At 49.3% G+C, this 14,805-nt stretch overlaps 1 protein-coding gene across 3 annotated transcripts in view; it reads right to left on the reverse strand.

Annotated features, from left to right (window-relative positions):
* Positions 1 to 14,805, reverse strand: part of Plexa (plexin A) — a 463,061-nt gene that overhangs the window by 436,379 nt on the left and 11,877 nt on the right. The window contains exons 1-2 of one of the 3 annotated variants that reach the window (XM_076322388.1): positions 12,680 to 12,919; positions 10,399 to 11,308 (exon numbers count right to left, since the gene is read on the reverse strand). The gene's annotated coding sequence lies outside the window, so the exon portion shown is untranslated. Of the gene's footprint in view, positions 1 to 10,398; positions 11,309 to 12,136; positions 12,920 to 14,805 lie in introns of those variants that run through there. The other 2 variants (XM_076322386.1, XM_076322385.1) reach the window with 2 other exon arrangements.

The following is a 14,805-nucleotide window of genomic DNA, read 5'->3' on the forward strand; positions in this document are numbered from 1 at the left end:
GCCCTGGCTTTGTTCGTTATCGCGTCACGGAGACTCGCGTTACCGCCATCGACGATCACCGATCACCGCGATCGTGTGTCCCGAACCTGGCCAAATCGAGTCAACGAACCATCCCGAAGAACGATTATCGAAAAAAGCGAGACGAGAAACGAGAGACTGTTGTCGTTCTCGAGTCACAGGATCGATTCAACGCTCGACGTTTCGAAGGTCCTTCGAGTCGAATACAACGAATCCCTCGAAGGAGGGTTTGTTGCCACGACCTCGATTCAATGGACGAAAGAAAACAAAACAAACGATCCGTTACGTCCTTCTCCGTCCCGCCGTGAATTATACCCACCGATCCTCGAAGCTCCGTAATCTCCAGCGTCGTTAACTTTCAACTTTCCGCGGCGAAAAACCTAGCAATGAAACGAGGAAGAAAGTGGCAACGTATCGAGAGCGTGGCGAACAACGACCGATGAACACGTTCCAAGGTTTCTCGGCCGAGAGAAGAAATCGATCGATTTCGCGCGCGCATTCAGAATCGCTCGGTAACTGTTGCTTCGACTCTATCTCTTTCAACTTAAACTCGTTTCACGTACGAACAAACCAACGAAAACAATAGAACGTACCAACAAAAAGTGTTGTGAAAAATACACTGTGTTGAAAAATTCACGAGTATACTTCTTCTTACGTTACCCAGAATCGTCTTTCTATCAGGTTGTTCGGAAAGTCATTTGGTTTTTTATTTTTGGTGAAAATGAAACACGATTTTTTTCGAAATTTCTTTACCGCGTTTTCGTCGTGTATTTCGTTCGATGAAACTCTGATTCACGGTCGTCTCCGACTCCCCTGTACGTATCCAAATCCGACGATTAGTAAACGAACGATAATTCCCCGGTTCGCGTTATCGCGAGACAGCTCGCGTAACTGCATCAGGTAACGCTACCTGTGCAGGTACCCCCCACCACCATCACCACCACTGTTTTATTCTACGCTCGAGCGCCCGTTGCTCGTTAATACGTAGCGAAGGTGAATCGCGCTCTACGGTTCGTTCCGCGGGAAGATAAGTCCGAGTGCAAGGGGTTAAATATCGCGCGGTACATAAATGCAATTTCGTTAAAAGAACAATGAGTTCCTCGGCGCGGGAGAACTCGACATTATCGAGGACGTACCATCGGCGATCGGCGTACCCTCGCCGCGGGATCGCGACTTAGGATCGATCCTCGAGATGATGAATCACGTGCGGTCGCTAATCGTGTAAAATCGTTGAGAATGACTGAACCTTGAAAAACGGTACGATTAGATATTTAATCGCGAGAAGGAATATTAACGCCGTTGCTAAACGTGTGAAATCGTAGAAAATAACTGAACCTTGAAAAACGGTACGATTAGATATTTAATCGCGAGAAGGAATATTAACACCGTTGCTAAACGTGTGAAATCGTAGAAAATAACTGAACCTTGAAAAACGGTACGATTAGATATTTAATCGCGAGAAGGAATATTAACACCGTTGCTAAACGTGTGAAATCGTAGAAAATAACTGAATTTTGAAAAATGCTACGATTGGATATTTAATAGCGATTCATAAAATCGTACACAGAATTAAGTGACGATCGAGGATCGTGTCTCGAGTGAAAATGGTTAAAAATGTGGAACGTTTCTTAACTCGCCACGACCCGAAGAGTTAAAACGATAAATCGACGTCCCCGGCGATTTTGTTCTCGAATCTAGCCGCGATTAGGTAGAAAGTTTCGCGGAAAGATGTACAAGACGAGCGACGGATACATAATCTACTTCGCTACGAGAGATGGAACAGAAAAGTTTTTCGTAGCGTTCCGCGGCACAGTTTCCCGCGGAGTTCGATACACGCTTTTCCATTTTGTGGCCGGAAACGAACACTCCACGGAGAAGTCTGCTCCGAGATACGAGCGGGGACCGACGCGGCAACTTGTTCCCGAGTGGAACACCGAAATCCACGCCGAGTTGTTTTCGTTTCGGGTGCACGGATCGCGTACCAAATCCCCGATTTCGGTCGCGATTCGCGCTTTAAAAATTGAACGAACACGGGAAACGAAAGGAGAGTCTTCTTCTCGGGAAACCAGAGGAGGATTTCTACTTCTTGGACGACGAGAGGAGACTGCTCTTCTCGAGAAACCAGAAAAGAATTTACCCTTCTCGAGAATCGAAAAGAGAACTTGCCCCTATTTCCATTTCGGATCTTCCTAATCGCAACCTGCGTACGATACCCCGATTGTTATTTAAAAATTTCACCGTACACCATACGCCCTAACTGTTCCAGGACTTCCGTGATCCCTGTTCCTGTGCAAATAATTCGTCCTTGCATATTATTCGCTGGTAAAATTACATTTCCACGGGTGCACCGTGAACATATCAACGATGTTCTCCAGGTGAAAACGATCGCTTCGAAGACTTTGAGTCTCGTATGATTCAAAGGCAACCGAGACGTCCCGTTTGGACTCTTTTCCCGTAGAAAAGCCTAATCGATCGATGGATAATATTCTCACGGATCTAGAAACGTGTACGCGGACGACTCGGTTAATCGTAGAAGAAAAATAATCGACGCCTACGAGAAAAAGAAACTCCCCGAACGTATGGGAACGCGTGGGCCCGATTCGGTCGCGTGCAGGCGTGTTTCCAACGCGGTACACGTCCACGCGTGCCCTCGTGTCCGTGGAAATTTCATTTCGGACGAGTTCGCGGCGACTCGTTCGTGCGAACAGTCGGGTGGTTCGCGATCGAGCGATCACGGAGCCGAAACAATCTCGACGTCGGTATCGGGATCTTCGAACGGGAAAAGAGTGCTCGTTAAAACCAATTACCCAAAGTTTCGTCGTTAGGAAGCCCTAAAGATGCTCCCCGATAGGACGAGAAGGTGGAAGCCGGTAGTTACCACGGCTCGATGGGTCCGTTGTATTTTGTCCTTAATCGCGGCGCGGCGTATTCCTGGTAGAAAATCAAGAGTAGGAGGAGAACAGTCCGCGAAGACACTGCTGGAGGAGCGGAGGCGCAACGAACACGCCCAATAATGGACAAAGAACGAGAACAGACGGAGAAACAGAGAGAAAGAGAGAGAGAGAGAGAGAGAGAGGGGAAACACGCGGGCAGATCTCGCGGTACACCGGCGAAAGCGTACGATCCGAGGAGTCGAGAAATCAAGGCGGAGGAAGTGGAAAAGCAGAACAAGAAAAAGGAAAAAGCACGAGAGAGAGAGAGAGAGAGAGAGAGAGAGAGAGAGAGAGAGAGAGGAGTGGGGGGCGCGGGAGGCACAGTCGTCCGTTCCTCGGCTCCTCTTTCAGCCACGACAAGATGGTGATGTTTGGAAAGCCCGAGGCAACCTGGAAGACCGTAGAAAAGGAGAATTCCTGTGGAAGGGGCAACGAGAACTTCCAGAAGAGCTACAGGCGGCCAGAGGCCCCGAGAGAACGACGGAACCGGCGAAACAAGAGAGACAAAGAGACGGACACTGACAATGAGAAAACGAGCCTGGCAACCGGCAGAGGGAACAACCGAGAGAACGAGACACCGCCAATGCAAAACGTACGCGAACGAGAGAGACCAACGGACCCGAAGAGTGGGCGTAGAGAAGAATACTGACGGCCATCGAACAGAGATTGCAAGAGGACCCCAACTACGTCATGTTCGACGAATTCGTGCGATCGCGATTCGCGCAACATGGCTACCAACGCCGCGAACTTTCCACGCGATGGGTCCGTACGAACCGAAAGAGACTCGATTATCCGAACGTTGCAACCGACTCGGATTCACCGATTGAAAGTAAAGTATTTTTCGCTCGAGAATCCATCCACGATCGTTCATTTCCGCGGATATTTAACCCATTGGACTCGAGAGGAGATCCTCAGTCGTCACCTAATTCGGTGTACTATTTTCGATCGGGAAAAACTTGGTGGTTTGTAATTGAAATTGGAATTGAAATATTACCTTCTCGTAGAGCGTAAACGCACTTATGCGAAGTATACAAAAATGTTCCGTTCCAGGTTAATTTTACCACTCAGAGGATTTTCTCGAGGTTTCTGGTAGCGAAGAAGCCTCGAGTGCAAAGGGTTAAGGGTTGTTTCGTGAAGAAACTGGAGACGAAATTTGGAAAAATTGTCCGAAAATATCAACACTTCGCGCGATGGTAGAAACAAACGAGATTCTACCGTAGAGACTCGAGTTATACGAACCTTCAGACCGACCGAAAATAAGGTGTATTTCCTCGGAAACTTCTCCACGATCGTTACTTTCGCAAACGTTGAAGGTGTTCCGTGGAGAACCGGAGGTGACGATGGAATTTTGAAGAATCGATAGAACAAGGCGACAACCCGAAGCTGTGTAGCTACGAATGCAAATGGATCAACGTGTTACCTAACGGCGTGCGACTCGTTCCTCAACCTTTTCGGTACGGTATGTCTCGGGACACGCCTTTCTTGTTCCTCGTACCGGCTTTTGCACGAAGTTCCGTCACACGTTAAATACTCGCATCTTCGTGTTCGTCGCGTGACGAATAGTAACAAATTTTAAATACCGCGCTTGCTCGAGCGAGTAATCCACGAACGAGTATACAGTCGACCGCAAAAGTCGAACCCCGGCGCGATACAAATCGCAGTATTGTAGACAATAAGAGAGCTTCGATCGTCCCGCGTAAATTGCAATATTGTCGGCGATAGGAGAATTTCGATAATCGCGTACGAATTGCAATATTGTTAATAACAGGAGAATTTCGATAATCCCGTACAAATTGCATTACCGTAGACAATGGGAGAATTTCGATAATCTTGCAGGTTTCGAAGCCATACCGGATTGAAGCCGAAACGCAATGTCAAAGAAACGCACGTTAAAGCACGGTAGATACATTAAGACTTGTAAAAATTGTTATCATCGTTGCACATCGATGGTAATATTCCTTCGAGCCCTTACGATCGACGTAAACGGTCCTGGAAAATTAGCATGCACCGTTACTTTGGCTTTTCGTACCGTACTAGATACGCGTAATAAACTCGCTATACGCGATGCACTTCGCTACGCGTATTCTTCGTTTAATTGAAACCGTCTTGGCACTTTATCCGAAAAAACATCTCATCCCCCGTAAAATAACGTTATTCCTGGAACAACGTCGAGGAAGAAACAACAATTACGAGGCATAAATTATTATTGAATCCAGCCACGATCCGCGAAACATCCAACGCGCGCGCGGTAGTCCCACGGTCGAAGAAAATGATTGAAAATCGAGTCTCGGGGCCCATTGTAACGGCTCGTGAACAAAGTTCTGTTTGTTGGGAGAGTATAAATCATAGTGGAGTATCGAGACCTTTAGCGCGCTGAAACGACGAATGTCGAGTCGCTGTTGCATATTCAAGTATGGGCGTTGAGTGAAATCCGACCGAAGCGGCCACGATTACGTGTCCGATGCACGATCAAGACGCGCCATTGTTTCGTCATTACGCGATACCAACGGATCGGCCGAGTCGTGGTCGGTTAAGACTTAAATACATTCGGGTACCTGAAACGCGAGCCCGAAACGAGTAGACATCGGAAAACGATTTCGGTTGTTTCCACGTCTCTCCGCGAGAAGAATAACGCCGCGTCCCCATCTTTCTCCTATTTGTCATCTTAAACTCGTAACACGCGCTCGGGACACCTCGTGGGACCGCTCGAAACAAACGACAACGTGCGTGGAGAACCAACAAGCCGAACGGAGGTGAGACCGCGCGTGGCACCCCCGTGTGTAACGCAACACCCGTACGATATCGAAATAAAGCGTCCGAAACAGGAGCGAACGAACCAATCCACCGAGCGAATAATACTACAATGATGTTTGGAAACGATCGCGAAATAACCTTCTTGTAAAAGACGAACGAGGTGGGCCCGTTCCGCCGTGGAATCGGACGTGAAAGAGAACGGAGAGACGTATTTGGAAGATGAATTCTGATGACTGGCGGAACGAGGGAGGAGAGAAAGAAAAAAAAAAAGAAAAAAAGAAAAGGTGGTTCGAGGTCGAGAGAAGGTTTCGAAGGCTGACAGAGGGGTTCGACTGGTCCCCGAGAGAGAAGCGGTGGAAAAGAAAAAAAAGAGGACGGACGAAACGGGAGTCCCGAACAGTCGAACAGGTTGAGGTCAGGTCACGAGGTATCTTAGAGGTCCGGTCTTTCGGGCTCCTTTGGTATTTGCCGACGGGGTATTGAAACCAGTCGGAGTAATTTTACGTGGAATTCGTCCGCTGTCCAATTAAACTCCCGTTTCTCGATCGGTAAGGATACGAGGGAAAAATCGAGGAAAACAACGCCGACCAAGATCTCGAGGATCGACGCGACCTCGGCGACGCAAAGCGTGCGTTTAAACGTCCGTTGCGTCATTATCGGTGGGCGCACGAACGAGAGCCGTGGCTTTCGTAACTGACGCGAGTCAAGCGAGAAAAGGGAACCGCTTTCCCCCGTCAAGGGGAAACGGTGTTCGTCTTCTCATTATCAACGAAACTCGGATACATATTTTACGAAAGTACAGAGGTGAGCCACGGAGTCGTGACGAGGAGAAAGATACCGCCTCCGTCGGCGTCCGAAGCGGGAATTAAGCGGAAGAAACGGCGTCGGGGAACGAGGTTGGCGAGAGACGAGGACGAGAAGGAGGAGAGAGAGAGAGAGAGAGAGAGAGAGAGAAAAAAAAAGGTGGAGAAAGGATTAACTCTCCGTAATAAGGAACAAAGAGCGAGAGAGGAAGCGGGATCTCCGAGCGGCGAAAGAGACGGAGAGAATAGGATCCTTCGGGAAAAAAAGGAGAGAGGGAGGAAGGTGAGGGTTCGGTGGGGGGTTAGGTAGGGGGAAGGTAGGAGATGGATGCATTCGAAAGGACTGGCCGGGAGAAAGGGGGCCGGGAGAAGAGGATCGCAGAGGTGAGGCCCCCTCTGCCCGAGATAACTGAGGACACCGAGGCCCCGTGGGACTGGCGAGCTACGAGTTTGTTCCTTCTCTTCTCTCTCACGGATACGAAACCGAGAATCTAGGACTCGGCGTGTAGAAGCGGCATCCACGTATACGTATACCCGTATAGCTATGGTCGAGAGGCATGCACGTCGTGCACGAGGCATGCTCCTCTCGTTCTTCCTCGTGCACCACGTTTTCTATAAGGGCGCCGTGCCCAGTTGCATCATTGTGGTGCAAGCTAGGCGGTACAGGTCGTTTCATCTGTACTTTAAACGAGACGCGTTGTTCTCCCTAACGATTTGTGTACCTTTCATCGTACCACGTTATGTTTATGTTCTACACGCTCCACGTAATAGCTCATTGTTTGTATACAATGATACCGAGGATATGGATATTGCCTTAACCGATCGGACGGGGGGATAAAGTTCATTTTGTTTTGTTTCCTTTCCAACGGGAAGAAGACGAAACGGTTCTAATCGGTAGGAGAAAATCGTATCGGTTCGAGATTTGTAGATTTTCGCGCGTTCCGTTGCGCAAGAACCCGATACTCGTCGAGCGAATCCTCGAACGAAAACGGGCCTGGGGGAATCGCGACCCCGCGAAACAATTTACGAGTGGGACCCTCTGAACAAATACATCGGGTAATCCGAGACCCGGCCCTCCTGTTATTTCAGGTACCCCCTGACCCCGAATCACCCGGGCCATATTTTTTTCACGATCGATCGGATTATCGCGAAGCGCTATTTCAAAAGGATTTTCGCCGATCGCGTTCCTTCTTCTCCCCCTCGCGGGCTCTCGTTTTCTTTTCATTTTTTCTTTCTCGATCCATTGTCGAATAAAATACGGAAAAGAAAAAAGAAAAAAGGAGAAAGCTCGCGATTAAGCAGCCAGCGTCGAGCACGGCGGCCTGTTTCCGTTAACGACGCCGCAACACACCGCTCTTTCCCGATGCAACCGAGGGCTACGAAAGAAAGTAAAAAGGACGAGCCTACGCGCCGACCTCGTTCTCCTCGGCTATCCTTCCTCATATTCCACGGTGAAATTGCCCAGGGTAGCCGACGGAAGGCCGAACTATAGACTTTTTGAGGTTAACCGCATCGCAGTACGGCTTTTAATGGTCAAAGCCACGAAAGCTGCTCGTATTTTAAGCCGTGCTCATCGCGATCCGGAGGTAAATTCTTTCATCGTCGATTAACTTCAAAAACGGAACACCGCGCAACCGCTAACGAACCCCCGTGTAATTATGAATTTCTTTTTAAACCCGCGGGAACACCCCCCCGTCGAACGGGCACGAGCGTTTCCTGAAACGATTTACAAGCGGATGAGATGCAACGAATGACAAGAATTTCCTACGAGGCGACACCGTGTACGTGTGCGGGCCGCGTGTATTTTTTCTTCTTTTTTTTTTTTTTTTTTTGTTTTCCACCTCTCCCTCCCCCATCGCGCGCGCGCATACACACACACGCGTACACGCACATCGCGAAACTTGCGCCCGAGTATTGATCAGAAGTCGACGATATTCGAGCGTTGTATCAACAGTAATTGAATTTCGGCGTTGCAACGCTGTCAATCAATTATATTCGGAAGCGGGAGAAAAAAAAAAAAAAAATACGCCGGTGCAGCATTCGCTAAATATATAATCTGACGAGCTTGGTCGCGCAAACAGTGCCCGCTATTTGTCGTCGTTCATTTCGAAAGTAATTGCACCGTTAACAAAAAAATGAATTCTCGCGTCGCCATGCTCGAGCCACGCTCGACGATTTCGTTTGAACGAAAATCGTAGAAAAATGAAAAAAAAAGAAAATAATAATAATAAATAAAACGTCGAGAGGGTAGGACTAATCGGGATTCCCACGGTGCGTTGCAAATATTCGGAAATAATTCGGGTACGGAAAACGCAAGGTGCTCTCGAAGACGTTGCGAACGCGTTAAATCACACGGACAATTGTCCGGGCAATGTGTATCGGGATGGTCGCCTTAAGTAATGACATGTGTTCATGCCCCATAAAACCGTGATACCGTGCTGTACCATGCGCGGCTAAGCGTAACGTAGAATTTCCACGTAACAACGATACACGACCGTATCGCGCGTCACACCGTTCGTAATCGTGGGTAAATATCGGACAATCAGGGACAACGACCACGACCAAAGAAAACGAAAATAATACGGAAAGTTGTTACGATTAGATATATCGCACCGTGTACATTTACCTAGACTTTATTAGAAACATTGAATCTCTGTATCGTCTCACGATGGTAGAAAAATCGTCTCCGGTAATTGTATATATATATATATATATATATCGGGTTGTTCGGAAAGTGATTTGGTTTTTTTCGGTGAAAATGAAATGTTTTATTAAATTATATATTCTCCGTTTTGGAAAACGAAATCACTTTCCGAACAACCGAATGTACAATAAACACCCACGGTGTTTATTGTACAAAGATAAGTACGATTTATATCTGGCTTCTTCGACGGACGTATCGCTCGGTTAATCCGAGGCCCGTATAGAAGAGAAGACGAGAAATATACCTGCTCCGAATTGAATAAAGTTCGATCCATTGATAGAAATATTAAAGTTCGATTGAATCGCAACAATAATCGGTAAATTCGAATAAGAAGCGAGTGCGATCGTTACGGCAGCGGTGGTTTCGCGTCTGCTCGCGAACCGTTACTCTTTCCAAAGTACGATCGTTTGTCCGGGAAAATCCAGATCGCGCGTACTACTCGTGTCTGGTTGCACGGACGTCGCTTAATATTATCATTCGGCCACTTATCGAGGTTCTTTCTGTTATCGGTCGCTCGACAAACAGGATCAACGACCTTTCGAGTCCTTGCTCGCTACTTCGAGACGGCGAGGTCGAGGGGCGAGTCACGGATCCGCGACGTGTGCACACAATGAAATTGAATCCAGTCGTGTTTCGGTGGCGAAACACCGACGCCGAATTTTTCTCTTTCCTGGCCAGGAACAAAATCTACCAGTCCTACGGACCGTCGACCGGTAATACACACCGAGCGCGGATGAACGAAAACAAAGAGCCCGGGGGTATAGACAAAACACTTAAAGAAGAACCATTCTACTCCGAAGCCCGTTTGTTTCTTACTCCGCGCGACGAGGGCAGCCCAGGAAGCGAACGTGGCCTGTTATCAACCGTACAATGAATCCCGACGCGACATTGTACGTTATCACAATGTTAACTCGACCTCGGAGGACAAAAAGTCTCCCTCCGCTCTGCCCCCGACCATCGCCACCGCCACCACCACCGCCACCGTCGTCACCCACTCGCTCGTATTCGTTTTTCTCTTTTTCCCCCGCTCGGCGAATTCTCAACGCCGCGTTTCTTCGTTTCGTCTCGTTTTGCAAACACAACGATTCGCGTTCGACCAGCGTAACCGGAAAGTCAAAGGAGAACGAGCCCGAAGGACGCGTACGTACACAACGCGAAAGAAAAGAATTCATGGAATGTGACTCACCTAACCGGCAACGTTGTAACGCCGACGAGAAATTGGCTTAGCGACGATGAAGTCACGGTTTCGAGCGACGGGGCCAGGGGGTAGGGGGGGCAAAATCAGTCTCACACGCCCCCCCAATGTCGCTTTGGACCCCCCGTCCTCGATGGTACTCCTTCGTAACGTGCTCCGTTCAGAGCACGCACTCTCTCGCCACGCACCACGGACCACTCACAGTCGCCGCTAATTCTCTATCCTCCTTTACCGCTCTCCTCTTCGCTGGATCTTCTTTCCCTCAATTATTTCGCTCTCACTCGACTCCTCCTTCTTCGTCCTCGTCTTTGCGACGCTTCAATTCTTCGTTCGGTCTTCCCTCGACGGTTTAATCGATAGACACTCGCGAGAGACTGTTAATCGGTTACACTGCGAGCGAGCACTGGTCATCAGGGGTCGAAGAAACGCGCGACGAAGAACGATAACATCGTTCGTGACCCTCCCGCGATAGGATACGTTTTCCCCCACTCTCGTACGCGGATCGCCGGTTGTCACTCTATCCTTTGCACACCGCGAGGAACGCGACTGTACGCGAGCCTTCGACGTCGTGTAACCCTTTTCCGCGCGTCGTTCTATCTGTCCTATCTATCTCTATCTACCTACTATCTACCTATCTATCCATCTAGCTATCTCGCTCCCTCTCGCGTCCTCGGTGCTCTCAGACGCGCAGAATCATCGTGCGCGCCTGTTCGATTCCTCCGTATATACTTGGTATGCGTCTTCCACGGGGTTTACGTACGCGGCTAGCGAAGTGGTTCTAAAGTCGTCGTGACACTACCACTGATCCTTCTTTCGGCGTTACGAAGTGGAAACAGGCCCGTCGATCCGGAAGGGAGAGGTGTCCGCTGAGTTCCGGCACGAGGACGGCCTATCGTTGTACCTAAAAACCATTTACGATCGATCAGAGGCATCCGCGATACACCACGGACGATCGACGAATTGTACACCGAGTCGAGAGACGAAAAGAGAGAGAGGATTGCCGAACGTGCCTCGAAAACTACGGAGAGCCAGTATGGCGCCGTTCTTCGTTTATCTCTTTCTCTAACCCCTTTCACTCTTTCACGCATACACGCACGAACGCACGAACACAGGCAAACAGGCACGCAGGCACGCACGCACGCACACTTCCCTCCTCTTTCTCTCCTTTCCATCCATCCGTTCCTTTCTCTTTCCCCCGATCTTCCTCGTTCGCCTCTTCGCACTATCTCTTTCTCCGTTACCGTTCACGCATCTGCGCCTCGTCTCTCACTCCCGCGAGCTCCCTCCTTCCACCGACCTCGCGAATTCGAGTTAACCACGCGCATACGTTCGACACTCGACTGTCACTCCGCGCGCACGAGACTCTCGATTTACCTGAAACGAGATACCGGCGAGATTACGGCACGACCGATTCCAAATTCCACTATCTCGATATCGTCGAGACATCGAGTTTTCCAACGGACGAATTCACTGCCGGATACGACGTGCGGCGTTCGCTGATCGAATATTTCCTCGTCCGGACTCGTTTTTTACTCGTTTTTACTCGTATTCTTAACAGGTGATTAAAAAACGATGCGTCCAGGAGTACGAACAACAGACCGGCGCGGAGCGACACACGATACCCACCGAACGAAAAATTGGGAAAGAGACAGAGACGGACAGATAGAAAACGTAGCTCTCGCGACACGAGACACACTCACTGGACATACTCTGATCGACGCGCGCTTACCACTTTTTTTTTTCTTCCCCGTTTTATTTTCTTTCGCGCAGCTGTCTCTTCGATAGCCAAAGCACAACGAGATACACTCGCGAGAAAAGTCACCGAAGGAGCCACAGCCCATAAACAGCACCACCGTCCGTCGTGTCAGGGCGCTCCGGTTCGTCGCCACTGCCGGCGTGCATACCCGGTGGTTCTTCACCGCCTCGGCGCTAAAATGGCGATCGAAGTGACAGCTCTCGCCTCCTCCTCGCCGGGTTCGGTCGAGCAGCCGCTCTTTCGGCGCGTAGTAGCACGCACCGACTGTACTTTCTCTCTTTCTCTATCACTCTCTCTGTTCTTTAGTTTCCATTCGCCTGGATCTCTCTGCGTTTACTCTTTCCGTCCTTCTATCCTTACTCTCCCTCTCGCTCTCTCTCTCTCTCTTCCTCTCTCGCTCTACCACACGCACACAGACACACACACTCTCATAGCACGCGGCACAAGAGGATAAGAAGCTGTTTAGTTCTTTTGGACAATGAAATGGGACACGATATGGGCTGATTCGATGCGTACCACGCGAAACTGACGAATACACGTAGACGCACAGACACCGAGGAGAAGCTTTTTGATGGCGGCTCGAAATCTCAGTCCCGGACGACGCCTACACCACCACCACGTACCACCTTAATAGCTGTGCTTGCCCGGACTCACGGGACTCGACTGGGCTCCGCCAGGCCACGATATCCCCGCCGCACTTGCGCCAACCGGCTATTGCTCCTACCCTTCGCGAGGATATACTAACCGTTCCTCGTTCTTACGCCCACCCCCAGCGCAGTTCTATTACCCGTGCAGACTAACTGAACCCCTGCGGAGCTCCCACGCCCGCGAAACAGCCAATGCTGAAGCCTCTTGCCAGGACCGTCTATAACCGTTCGCATGGGCGTCAAGCCGGTGAGTAAGTTTCACGTTCGTAGAGAAACGTTACGTTTGAAGAACGCGTGAAGAAAAAACGCTTCGAGTTTATTAATCACAGTTAAGAACGTCGACACCGATACGACGAAAGTGTATCCTCTCGCGACAAAAATCGTTCGATAAAATTCGATCGACCGAGCGTATCCGACACTGCGAACCAAATGTCTCGATTTTTTCCCAATCTTGCCAAATTATCGAAAGTAAACATTTACAAGTTTTCGGATCGATCGTGCTTCGAGTCTGCACCTCGATGCGAAAAAACGAAGGAGCAAATAACGACAGATGGAACGTACTCGCAAACCGGGGGCCCCGTTCGTGAGTATACGGGCCTAGCTCTCGCCCCGTTGAGTCGTGTTGTGACTGGGTAAACGAACGAAATACTCTAATGGTCTACGTTCGTCTGTTTCCACTTGTCGTTTCCTCGAACCCATAAAACGAATGACAGTTACGTAATATTTTCGTCCCGATTCGTCCGAATTTCGTACTATCGTGGGGAAGACGGTAGTGTTGACAGATACGTGCATAAATCTGCATAGGTTTGTCCGTAATAACAACAAGAGGACAAGATAGAGAACGAACGAGCGTGTATGTAAATATACATCTCTTTACCGAGGCCCTTACGAGCGAAAGAAGGGACAGAGACGAGAAACGAAATTGAACGATGGAGAGAAAGAGAAAGAGAGAAAGAGAGAGAGGAGTGTCTAGTAAGCGTGGAAGGGGAACCGTGTTGATCGTTTGACGAAGGCATTCGCGAGTATGGGATTCTCCTACGCGGGGTTGGCCGTTCAAATTTTTTCGAGTCCCTTTGAAGTTACCGGCTTCGCTGTTCGGTCGGCTCGTATCCGTCCCGCGAACATCGGTCACGTCGCGCAAAGGGCCCACCTTGGCGTTGATTTCTCGTTGCGGGAGACCGTTCAACAACTATCGCGACGCAATTAATCCAGGAAGCCCGATCCTTAGAGTGTCCTGTCGACGAGCGAAACATATGCCCCGCCGAACCAGTGTCGCGTGAAACGCATAATTAATCATCGTACGATAGAACTTAACGATTCGACGTTAACACAACGTTACAAACTTATTCGCGTTTATTTTTCGTGTCAATCTAGCGACGACACGACACCGGGAAGATACGTACGCCAGATATTTCGCAAATGAGACAATTCTATTGAACGATCGATCAATGGTGGCCGCGTAAACGAACGAACGAACGAACGGGAAGGCAACGCGGGGGACTACTTGAAATTATGTCCAACGACGTCGTGACAATTATGATAAACGATAGACACGATTCTCATTATTTATGCGTATAGCCGCGTTTAATTCGATTCGGAGACCACCGACGGTCGGAGATCAAAGTTCGATTCGGTCGATTTCGGGATGTCCAATCGGGGCGTAAAATATCAAGCCGTGCGAACCGTAATTGAATCTGTAACAGCAACCAAATCAGCGCGACGGCCAATCATTACATTATACGAGTCACTCGGCGGCGATCGACATTCGTTAGCCAATCGTTCGTGTAATTGTTGGGTTACAGTTCCCGGTTAAGCTGCAGCTTTGTAGTTGGAAGCATTGGATAAACGCGCGGCGCTGACAACGCCGAGATGCAACGACACGTTCAAACGGAAAGAAACACGAAGGTTGCGCCATAAGACGGACAACTCTGTCGAAACGCAATTGCGCGTATAGACGGGAAATCGGTAGGTAGAGGTTTCAAGGTCGACTCTCGT

Source organism: Ptiloglossa arizonensis, chromosome 10 (assembly GCF_051014685.1).
Source record: "Ptiloglossa arizonensis isolate GNS036 chromosome 10, iyPtiAriz1_principal, whole genome shotgun sequence".
Lineage (NCBI taxonomy): Eukaryota > Metazoa > Arthropoda > Insecta > Hymenoptera > Colletidae > Ptiloglossa > Ptiloglossa arizonensis.